The following is a 12,815-nucleotide window of genomic DNA, read 5'->3' as shown; positions in this document are numbered from 1 at the left end:
GTAGGATCCTTGAGGTGCCCAAACTCTTGGATCACATAGACTACGGGAGCCCTTAACGACAATAGCAAAGTGACGAGTGTCAGTTGGAGCAAGGTGTGATGGAGCGACAGTGGCAGAGCTAGAGTGCCAAAGTCTGAGGCAGCGCAGTGGATGTTGTAGCAGTGCGAGAGGCACAAAGCAGTTTGCAGCAGCGCAGTAGCAGCATAGGGTCAGCACAGATTAGTAGCAGAGGTAGCTTTAGCATCACGAGGCATCCAAACTGACCAACATGTTAGTGTTTGGGTGAGTTTTCAATTGCTTACTTCTCAGCAACTGAGTTGCAGTGCAGCAGTTAGCAGTGGCAGTGCTATGGGCAACATGATGCAGCATTTTGAGAGGGAGTTGTAGTACAGATGTAGCAGTGGCAGTGGCAGAGTCATGGGCAGCAGTACAGGAAGTAGCAGTGCAGTGGATGAAGGGCATCAGGCCAAGCATCAGCAACACAGAGGACTGATGCAGTGGATCAGTGTAGTACTTCTATTGAGAAGTGTTACTAGAGCACATTCCTCGCTAAGAGGGAGTGTTGATTTTGGGTAGCATCAAATGTGCTCTAGCTCCGAAATTTTGTGGAGGGGCTAGAACACATGAGATCTCCAAAACCCAGAAATCATTTGGAAAAATTCCACCCAAATGAGGAGTTATTAAAATAATTGATATTTTTAATGAGTTCCTAAGTCTAAACTTAGGAAAATAAAAATATTAATGTGTATTAATAAAAATATGGGTGAGAAGGTTCTAAGTGATGAGGATCAAGCCAGTTCTAATCTTAGCTGTTGATTAGAGATTAGATCGTGGTCGTTGATTCATCAACAGAAAAAGTATAAGAGGAGGCTTGAGGGTCAGTTGGAGACACACCGAATTGATCAAAGAGTTCGATTTTTCTGGGGCAAGGTTTGCTGAGAAAATCGAGCTAGTGATCTGAGTTGCAGTGAGGGGCACTTCAGCAAGGGCACTTCAGTTCGAGGCCAAAAAATACATAGCAGAGAGACAGAGCAACACCGAGAGAGACAGCGCAGTCCCAGAGAAGGTGACGCAAAGGCCGTAGGGGCTGACGTAGGTGACACAGAATCCGTAGGGGTTGACGCATGACCTTAGAGGCAGCGCTGGGGAGATTCTGTGGAGCAAAGAAGGAGCAGTTCAGCAAATCGACTTTGTGAGCAAGGGAGGCTCACTGTGGGGGTGACGTAATTCCAGCCCAGAGCTTGGAGCAGCCATTGCTGTCGAGCACTGGGAACAGCGGGTCATCTGTGGGGTTTGATCATCAAGTGGTTGAATTTGCTAGAATATCTATCTCCAGATAAAGGTACTTCTGCCAGGATTTCTCTCCATTGGGTGAGCCATATCTGGCACCCTAGTTGTATTCAAGAATTTGCTTAATAATACAAACCCTCTATATGTTGCACCGGTTTTCCCGAATTGGGTTTTTCTGGGGACGATTGTCCAAAAAATAACAGTTTCCCTTGTGCGATTGTCTCAGTATATTTCAGTTCATGATCTGTATGTATGTGTAGGCTGCGATAATGTTTTACATCGATATTTATGTAATTAAATAACTTGTTAATGCAAAGAACAAGTAGGAGATGTTAAACCAGTAATTGTAGTAGGGGTTTCTAATGTATAAATTTAGAAACTTTCACAATTGCAACACTCAAAAAATCATCTCTACTTTCTTTATTAACTTGAGAAAGAAAAGAAACCAATGCACACACTCTCTCTAGTAAATTCAATGAATAACAAATGCAACAAGCAACCTCTACCATTACACCCTACTTAACTTAATCATGCTAAAGTGCACCCCAACTACATGCAAAAGTTCCCTAGAATAGAGCATCTTATTCCTAGAATAATGCACCTGAGTCTAAAACTAGAAACATCATCTACCATGCACTTTTCCTCTAAATTAAGATCAATAATTTATTGATAAAATGGTGTCTAAAACAAGCACAAAATCTAAACTATTAGAGATGAGACAAGATCAAAAGAGGGAGCATGCACGTGTATGCACCACATTCACAAACCATTCTAAAACTACACCTCTACCCCAACTCAATCTCTATTATGTACATAAATAAATGTTATAGGCATTACTGAAGAATGCAATCCAAAGGAGAATAGCTATCAAGCAACCAATGAACTCTACCACCCTTTGGAATTGGGCTAACCCCCTCTCCCTTAAAGGCACTATTGCAAGCTACAACAATCCCTTCTTATTTGGGGTGGCCTTTATGGAAATAAGGCCCCCATTGAATCAACCATTAAGCTCAACTCTCAAGTGGTCAATTCCAAAGAAGATTATTTTAGTTCTGAAGTAACAATCTGTCACTTCAACTATTTTTATCAAAAGGTAGATATTCACTCTTGTATTTCAAAGTCCTTGAAGCACTTTTTGCAAGTGCATACTATTTTATTGGTGTGTGTTAAAAGGTTTTTCATTGTGGAATTTTCAAAAGTTAAAATCAAAGAGACATTATGCAACAATCCCTACTTTAGGGGTTGCATTGCATTGTTCATCTAACTTTGGCATCGATTCTTTCATCCCCTAACAAAGGTGTTATCCTCTTCCACTTTGGGTGAGGAGTCCAGAAGACCAAACCTCCCTCCAGATTTTTGCAATGAGGATTCTTGTCAAGAAATCAAGGAGAGTCTTGAAAGTCTTATTTTGATCACCCTTGAGTCTATTTTTAGTCGTTCTCCACCTTCGCAACAATTTATATAGAGAAGGATGTGGGTCCAAACCTTTCATAGGATATTCTTTTGGATGTTGGTGGTATAAGCTGCAATCAAACATTGGACTATGAACAGGTTTGTTTCAAGTGCAAATCTTGCTTGAAATTAGTCACCTGACCTCTACTTGTCCCAAGCAAGTTTCTAAGGTTGCCCCTTCAAAAGATGCAATCAAAAAGGCTAAGAAGAAAAGCATGACAACCTAGTGAAGCATGTAGAATTGCAACATCATATCACCAGTTCAAAAGACACAAAACAAGAGAGTAAGTTGGTGCAAATTAACCCACCACTTCATGATAATCATTGACAAGATGAGATAGTTCATCCTAAAGGAGATGAAGTGTAAAGATAATCCAACTAATCTAGTGGACAAGTTCAATTGTAAATCGCTACTTCCTTTGAAGGTCATCCTAGTGAGTATAATGACCCACCGAATATCGTTCCCCGAGAGGAACAAGAAGGGAAATAGATTGAATTTTTAAAAAAGTAATAAAAAGGGCAAGAATCTTGTGGATTTTGTTGAAGAAAAAGTTATTCTCACCAATCAAACCTATCTAGGAAATTAAAAGAATTTAGATTGGGCAAGACATATTTAAGTTTTGTGTAGGCACACTTGATTCCATCTTCTTGTAAATGTTTTCCATAAAAGTAGGTAGTTTGGAAATCCAATTTATCTGTGACATTCCATGTTTTGTGCTATATTGTCAATCAGTTTGTAACCCTTACTAAAAATTTAGGCGATTGGCCTTCTCAAACAATATAATAAAGAAAAATAAACGCAAAAATTCTAGCATTTAATATGAAAATATTTCTACTTTCTATTAAAAATAAAATTAAGCTTGAAGTTAACAAAGGCTTGTATACTTGATTTCCTTGTTTGCTAATTTTCAACAAGGGACTTTAAATTTTTCAAAATTTTCCATACATAGATAGTTGCACAATTGACTCACAAGTAATTAAGATGGTCATTGTTATGCCTATTAAATCACACCCAAAAGTAAATAGAGTAATCCATAACCAGAAAATGAGTGTGCATCCACTAAGTCAGAAGATCAAAACACAACACAAAAGCTAAAAGTATAAATCCCGCGAGCTACAATCAAATCCACAAAAGAATCACCAAATTCTATGTGCATAAAAGATGTCTACTGGTAGGAAAATTTGATAAAATACAATAATCCCATGAATATGAGAATATGAACAGTAAAATTATCATACCCATGGGGTGTTTTGATGATTTTTAGTATACAAAAGCCAGCCATTTTTCCAACTTTAAAAATATCAATTATATCAATTCTTTATTGAAATTAAAGAAAACATAGAAGTATCTGATAGATTTTTAAATGTGACTTCAGTTGTAACTTTTCTTTCGAAAAAAAACTTTTTGACAAATTTGTGCTTCAATTTAAACATAAACTTGAGCCCTGTAAGTCATTTTCCATTCTCATTACTGCATTCAGACATCTTCGTCCCTCTGGTTTTCAGAAGAAAAAAACTATAACAGTATGCAGTTGCACACAATCAAAATGATCAGCAATTTGCAAACAACCAGCATAATTTATCAACATATAAATTCCACTGAGAAAATACCGTGAAATTTATCTTACAAAATGTGCACCCCGAACAAATAAGATGAGCTGCAGAGAGTTAGCAAGAGATATAAGAAAACAGTTGAAGCAAGGGAGATGAGTCACAAGGATATGCCATCGGAATTTGTTGAAGTATAGCGACAATATAGTTACCTGCTCTCACCCGGAGTCAGAAATTTGCGATCCAAATCGAACAAAACAATGAGATGATGTCATAACAGTGTACAAGAGTGAACAATAGAGCAAAATTGACTGCGTTGGGATGTCTAACTGCAAACCGAGAATTGTTCTCAGCGGGCTTTTAAATAATTCTGCACAATCAATGTATTCCAAAAGATAATGACACTAGCCGAGTCACGTGTTGAAGATGTCCTTAGTCAGGACATAATCTAAGAATCTTTAACAAAAGCTGATAATATTTCAAAGAACAAATAAAATATTATCCGAAAAACTTCAGGTAAGTTATGATTTTTCAAAATACCAATTACACATTTGGAAAATAGATAATTTTCAAAGGACGTACAAATTATTCAACCGATGAATTTTCACAGAAAAAATTGGCACCTGGAATCAAGAGTTTGATGGGGAAAAAAGGAATCAATATCTTCGTCTACAGATGAAAGTAATAGCGAGTCATTTCCCTGACTCGGTCTGCCTGAAAAACATGCAGTCCATAAACCTACATTCGTTAAACCCTGCGAAAATAAATCTATTAACCTTTTTAGTGCGTCTAGATTTTTCTTTCCGCAAGAAGAAATCTACTCTGCCAACTTGGACATGCATAAATACATAATGGACAATAATATAGAATACGCTAAAAGCAAACAATATGGCTTACTGAAAAACAGAGTTTACACGCGTCCTCCTGCGAGAATCTTCAGTCGACAACTTAGCAGTATGAAATTCACCTTACCGATCCAAGCCTGAAACTGAATTGCTGTCAATCCGTACGGCTATGTAAATTTGCAGTCTGATTCTTACACATCCCACTCAATTCGGTAGTTCTACGCAAAATTCAAAAACCGAAAATGCCCTAACCGCAATCGATTTCGTTATCTACTAACCCTGCATTGTTTTAATAATAAATAGGAAAAAGAAAAGCTCAAATCTTTTAAAGAAAAAAAAATATAGTTTCAGTGCGGTCACGAACGTGTTCAAGTCTAGCTAATTCAAAACAGCATTTGCGGTCAAAGTATCTAAAAAGAAGTTGCAGAAATTTAGCGTGCACACGCAATCTACCTGATAATTCGAAAAATGTCGACCAATTCTCTCCCGTAATTTCATGCTAGAATGAAGAATCGACGCATACCCGACGAGCCTCCCCCTTTAAGGCCCGAGACCCATCCTGTATTTCATGCATAATTAACCATAAACAAACGCCGAATTCCTGGGATCGGACTGCTAATCTAGGGTTTGGAAAGAATCACTTGCTACCCTGCCTAACAATTTTGTTACCGAATTATGGATCGACGGAGTGCACGAGTTCGAGTCCCGAGCATAACCGCAATATTCATTATCATCGCCTGACCACAGTTGCTAGGGACTTCGTGGGATTCGAACCCGGATTCAACGGCATTGAATTTCTATTCGGCTCTGGGTAACAGGAAAAAAAAAAACGAGAAATATCTGTACCAAATGCTGCCATGCTACTCGCGGAATTGAAACCCTTATTAAATTCCATTGTATAGGGAATTGAGATCCGTTTACATGGTTGCAACAAATATAAATGCGATTTTTTTGGGGGGAGGACACACTGATGTATGATTGAGTGTACCTTTACATCATTTAAGTGGGCCACTTTCGAATGATATTTCGCCACGTGGACGACTGTGAAACGTCGCTTTCGTCAGTAGGGAACAGACACGTATCGTTGTCCCCACTAGGATCTTACGGGATAACACAGTAATCTGGATAGATATTGAGTAACCCATATTCTAAACATTCTACAAAACAATATTTATATTCAACTTGCATTATTGTAAGAGAACAACATATAAAATATTAGCCAGAATCTCATTTGTGCCAGGGAAAATTTGTCCCCCCTGACATCTTTAGAATCTGTGAAAACCAATGGTTTAAAAAACCGGTCAGTGGCATTGAGAGTTCCCATTTGTGGGAAGTAAGTGGTCAAAACTATTGTTGGGTTGTTTTGTCAATTGTAGGTGAATTCTCTCTCTCGGTAGAAGTGAGAATCTAAAGTTTGGAGTTTGGAGTATGAGTTATAGTTTCAATCTGTTTTTAAGTTTTATATTGATTATTTTAATTTTAATAAAAATATAAACAGTAAATGTTGAGACTATAGATTTCACTGCAATAAAATATTTAAGAGGGTTAAAATATATTGTTATTATTATTTTAAAATTATGATTTTGGTAAAAGATTGTTTGATCAAATTATGTTGATATAAAAGTTGAGAAGTGAGAATCTAAAGTTTGGATTGTGAGTTACACATTCAATCTTTTGTTAAGTTTTATATTGATTATTTTAATTTGAAATATGTTAAAGAATTATTTTAATTTCTATAAAAATATAAATAGTAAATAAAAGAAAATATTTAAGAGTGTTAAAATATATGATTATTATTATTTTAAAATTATGATTTTGGTAAAAAATTGTATCATCAAATTATATTGACATAAAAGTGGAAAAGTTTAAATTTTAAAAAAAAATTGTTTTTTTCATAAATTAAAAAAATGCATTATAATTAATTTAATTTTTTTTTTAAATTTGATGAGTTAAATCACTATTTACAATTAAGTTGAATCAATGTTCTTGGATGTTAGAAAATAATGTGATCGAAATTAAAGATAACATAAGCATTAAAGATATTTACTATGTGAAATGTTAGTGAGCAATTTTTATATTATAACAATTTAAATTAATAATTATTGGATTTGAAAATATAAATTATTAAAAATGTGTTGAATGAGAGTTAAGATGTCGTAGCACTAGGGATAAATAAGATGGTTAAATGGTGTTGTTTATGGAGGGGATAATTTTGCGTAAATGGTTTATTTTAGTGGGAATTTGGGTTTTTTTCAAAAAAGAGTATAGGAGTGTTTGAATCATTTTTTTTTTACGGTGGAAATGGATTCAACACCATCAAAAACCCCAGAGTATCCAAAATCCTGAAGTTGGACAATTGCAACCTAAATTCCCAAAAAAATCTGCCAAATTTTATCAAAATCTTACTTCAAAAGATTTGCAGAGGAATTGCCCGGATGGTCAAATGTGGCCAGAATCAGGGTAAAAGAATTTCAAAAAATCTTATAGAGGTAGTGTTTGAATCGTGTTTTTGATGGTGGAAATAGATTCAGCACCATCAAAAACGTCTAGGACACCTAAAATTTTTAAGTTTAACAACTTCTCTAAATATGACCGGTTCGTAACTTTCCGGACAACTCCTCCGCATATATATATATATTGAAATGGGGGTGGCTAGTCCCCTGAAGAAGCTTTATATATTAGGCCCAATGTACAATTATTTTACATATATACAGCTGACATCCATCAACATACACCGATATACTATGCCAATATACAATCATGAAGTTACATTTACATATATACAGCTGACATCCATCAACATACACCGATATACTATGCCAATATACAATCACGAAGTTACATATAGGCTGCCGCGCAACAACACAATAGAGGATCGAACACGGGCGGGGTGCAAGTAAGCCGACTGCCCCGACCACTGAACCGTGCATTCATGTGCATATATATATATATATATATATATAATCCTCATAATAAAAATCATAACTCAAATAAAAAATCCAATAAATATAAAAATATATAAAATAAAAATATGACCGGAATTTCCATAACTTTCCAAACAACTCCTCCACTACACATATATATATAATCCTCATAATAAAAATCATAATGCAAATAAAAAATCCAATAAATATAAAAATATATAAAATAAAACTTAATGATCATTTTTCACTTTAACATAAATAAATAATTAATTAATTAAATTAAGCATTACCCTTTAACCAATTAAAATACTCTTACTAATAAATTAACTGGTCACCAATCAACCAAAACAAACTTTTAAATTTATTAATTATATGACCATCCTAAAAATACTATAATAAATAGCATTTGGGTATAATGTTACATCTTTTGTATTTGTGATTGTAATTATGTATATGCTTTATGCCAGACATGTGAGGGATATATTTTAATATTTTAAATTTAGTGTTTATTTAATTTTAATATTTTAAATTTAGTGTTTATTTAATATTTTAAATATAAGGAAAAATTATAGAAATGTAATTATCATTATAAATATAATGTTGTTTATAATGGTTTTTTAGTGTTCAATTTATAATCATCATGTTATGAAATATTATGTAAAGTATGTGATTAAAGGTATACTCTTTTGTATTTGTGATTGTAATTATGTATATGCTTTATGCCGAACATGTGAGGGGAATATTTTAATATTTTAAACTTAGTGCTTATTTAAGATTTCAAATATAAGAAAAAATTGATAAAAATGTAATTATCATTATAAATATAATGTTGGTTTTTTAGTATTCAATTTATAATGATCGTGTTATGAAATATTATGTAAAGTATGTGATTCAAAGTTTAACTTATGTCGAGGCGCATCTGGCTTTACTTAGAGGTTATAGTGGTAGTGGTTGGAATCGATCACATATCAAACAAATACAAGGTCAACTTAGTTTTAGATTCCTGTAATCACATCTATATATAGAGAGAGAGAGAATGTTAGCATCTCCAACTATGAAAATTACATTCTATCTTATATTTAAGGGAAACATTTTGATCTTTTCAAATTTATATTTTTTAAAAGTGTTTATTTAAACTATCAGGTATTAGAGACCCCACGTAGGGTGCAACAAGGGGGAGGTGTTGGTGTCAAGCCATGCCTAGCCCTCTCAAGAACCATGAAAGTTATGATCACACCACATGGTTGCTAGCACCTGCACTAACCTCCCACATTTACTCCAAGGCGAGGGTAGTACATATGAAGCCACCATTCTGATGGATATTGTAGGGTTGAACATGCATGGAAGTTCAGGGTCATTATGAAGAAATCCAGAGGTTTAAGTGATGCATGTGAGGGGACATGTTTGCACTAGAAATGAGGCCACGACTCTTAAAACATGCAATTGTCAAGGCCAATGCATTTTATGATAATCTCCTCATTAGTTATGTGTGCTTTACATTCTGGTTCGTAACCTTGCACTGTCATTCTCCAGGGTGTTATCTAGTTGGTTTATTACTGGCAAAGTGGTTGTCAAGGGTCATTTGCAAAGCTTGCATGGGTCATCAGCGAACTAATGGGAAGGAATCAATGACAAGGCCCCTTTGTAGTTCCAGGGTGGAGTGGGACGTAGCCACTACTGTCATTGTGTACCATATATTAACTTTCCCAGAGCGGTGCCATTGTGTCTAAGCGTTGGAGAAGCGCACCAAGGCAACGAGGAAGATTATAACAAAATGCTAGATGGAAAGGGAGATTGTAGAGTTTGCTAAGGATTTGAAAACTTCAAGTACTCAACACACAAAAATCTAGTGCATACATGAATTATACTAGCACGCTACGGAATTTATCGGACTAGCTCTATCACCATAGGAAGAGGAGTTGCAACACATCATCGATAAGTTAGACCTCTCGAGCAGCATAACAGGTTCTTAATAACCCTTGTCTCTTGGTTAGTGAAGAAGCAAGGTGGGAAGATCTAGGTGCGAGTGTTAAGAACCTTCGAGGAGGCTCCCATCACACTCTTTGACGAGGCCAGGCACCTTGGAGCATTATGACCTTTTAGTTTTATTCTTATTATTTTAGTTTTGTAATGGTCTCCTTCTCAGCTTTTACACCAATCCTTTAGCTTTACATGGAACTTGTTGTTGAAACGATTAAGACCTGGTTTCCATCAATGGGCAAGTCAAGTTTTATCTTAGGTCACGATAAATCATGGTTTCCCATCTCAAGGTAGGATGCTCAATGCAATTTTGGTATTAATTTTTGTTACAATCATAATCCTACATCTCACAATTGCATTCATTATTATCAATAAATATTATAGACAATAAAACAAAAAAGTAATAGAATCAACCTTCTCTCTTTGTGTGTGTGTATACATATATATATGTTTGTGTGTGTGTGTGTATAATTGTGAAAGATATATTTTAATATATTTATTATAATTAAATTTAATATGTGGACACATTTTAAATTATATTTGTTAACTGGGGTTATCTTGGGTGGTTGGGAGGAAGGAATGAAATCCTCCCCACCCAAGTTCAATTCATCGCAAGTGACATAATGAATGCTCACAATAATGATAGTACAATGTGTTGTACATGCGAAAAAAAGAATGAGTTATATTTATTAATAATTAGTGATTTTTTTATCAAACACATTCCCTACAACTAATATATACCTTTGCAACGTGAATCTCATGGTTGAGAGAAGAGCAACAACTAGGGTTTTTGCAGTTCCCTTATCCATGTTGAATTATGGGGATTCATAAAAGAAATTTGTTGAAGGAATGGCAGCTCAGGCCTCTGTTTCGTATAGTGCCATACCGAAAGCCATATATGTTCTTTCGATTGTTCAGGAACCCTGATATTGTTGTGGATAAAGGAGCTTTTAATGATGTTTTTTTTTAGATAAAGGGTTAGTATGCAGATTTAATGGGTATTCGTCACGATTGTTTGATCTACACAAGTGGATCTCTAAATCGTGGAAACCTTTATTAACGAATGATCTGACAATTTATCCTTTGGTTAGGGGTTTGTTTGTTGTTGATTTTGATGATGCTGAGGACAAGCATAATTTTTTTTTATTGTAGACCTTGTTTTTGGGGCAGCACTAACCTTTTTTGTAGCCCTAGACTCCCACCTTTGATCCAATATTGACATCTATTTCCTTAGCTCTTGTTTGGGTCAAGTTTCTGAATCTTCCCCTACATTGTTGGGTCTCCCAATGTTATCCTCTATTGGAAATGCGTTAAGGAAGTTTTTATTTGTTATAATCTAGCAGGGAAAATGTATTATAAAACTACTTATGCATGAATTTGCATGGAGATGGATTTCAGCAAGGGATTTCTTGTTGAAATTAATATGTCGACTCCAAATTATGTGTGGACTCAGAAGATTGATTATGAAAAGGTGTCTTTTTGTTCTAGAGCATGCTATGAAATTGGGCACGTACTCAAAAACTGCCCAAAGTGTTTGCAAAACAATAATGCTCAGAAAAATAATTAGAGATCTATATGGTGGTAGGGAGCTCAATACAAGCATTACTCGGTATATAAGGCAAAATAACCTCATAACGAGGGAGAAGTAAAGGAAATTCAGACAAAGGGGATTCTCTGAAGCAATCGACAATCAATCAGGAAGAAGTGAATGGGGACCCATCGGATTCAACAGCAGTGCAAGAACAACAAATTTCAATGAAAGATTAACATGCCCCTGAATCCCCAAGTAAAATTGCTGAAAAAAACCATTCCTCATTCAGATCAGCAGATAAGGAAGATATGGAAAATAACAAGGTTCACACATCGAAGGATTCACTGATCGTGACAGAAACTACAGATTGGATTAAAGTGTGAAAGAAGAAGAAAAATATTTCACCAAGAAAAACCAGAAGTCGGTCTAAAATAAAGTAGCAAAACAATGAGTGTAAATGCATGTTGATTTTAGGAGTTTTTTGGAAAAATATTTGTTGGAAAGGGTTAAAAAAAAAATTGTTTCATGGGGAATCATTTGAGGGTTTGGATTGAGCCTTTATGTTCAATCTCAAACCAACAAGGAATATTGGCACTATTGAAGAATGTAACGGTTTTGGGTTGATCCTAGCTCTCTTTTTTAATAAAATTTGCATACTTGTTTATTTGGAAAAAAAAACTGTGAAATTTTATTATAATTCATTTAAGTTTGATTTTTATCATACCTATATTCAATATTCTTAAATTTTATTTTTTTATTTTTTAGTTGATTGGCCCATTTTATTATAATTCATTTAAGTATGATTTTCATCATATCCTATATTCAATATTCTTAAATTTTATTTTTTTATTTTTTAGTTGATTGGTCCACAGAGAGTTTGAACATGAAATGTCATAGAACATAACATTTCGTTATTAAAACAATTGTGAATTGAGCTAACCAATTTACTCATTATTTTTTAAATTTTATTTAAAATATCTCAAAAAAATACATTTTATGAGGTCAGGTAGCAAAAAAATTTAATAAATGAAATCACTTTTAAACACATTATAGTTTAACAATATCTTAATAATAATTTTATTATTAGTAATCAAATTTTTATTAAATATCAGCATGAAAACTAATCTTGGTTAAAAAAATCACAATAATCATTTTAAATTGGTAAAAAAAATAATAATAATAATGAAAAAAAATCAAATATTAATATTATATAATTAGATTTAAAATATTTAAAAATACCAA

The 12,815-nt window shown here is 34.2% G+C and overlaps 1 protein-coding gene across 15 annotated transcripts in view; it reads right to left on the bottom strand.

Annotated features, from left to right (window-relative positions):
- Positions 1 to 5,973, bottom strand: part of LOC149202148 (protein MEI2-like 2) — a 118,458-nt gene extending 112,485 nt beyond the window's left edge. For 3 of the 15 annotated variants that reach the window (XM_089403091.1, XM_089403090.1, XM_089403097.1), the window contains exons 1-5: positions 5,808 to 5,972; positions 5,592 to 5,697; positions 5,191 to 5,417; positions 4,917 to 5,007; positions 4,506 to 4,663 (exon numbers count right to left, since the gene is read on the bottom strand). The gene's annotated coding sequence lies outside the window, so the exon portion shown is untranslated. Of the gene's footprint in view, positions 1 to 4,353; positions 4,401 to 4,505; positions 4,664 to 4,916; positions 5,008 to 5,190; positions 5,418 to 5,591 lie in introns of all 15 variants that reach the window. The other 12 variants (XM_089403100.1, XM_089403099.1, XM_089403101.1 and 9 more) reach the window with 10 other exon arrangements.
- Between the last annotated feature and the right edge of the window lie 6,842 nt (positions 5,974 to 12,815).

The sequence above is a fragment of the Pinus tabuliformis genome, chromosome 2_1 (assembly GCF_031772625.1).
Source record: "Pinus tabuliformis cultivar Carrire ecotype Pingquan chromosome 2_1, CPIR1, whole genome shotgun sequence".
NCBI classification, from domain to species: Eukaryota; Viridiplantae; Streptophyta; class Pinopsida; order Pinales; family Pinaceae; genus Pinus; species Pinus tabuliformis.
The sequence above is the reverse complement of the archived record's forward strand: the minus strand, read 5'-3'. Positions and strand labels throughout refer to the sequence as shown.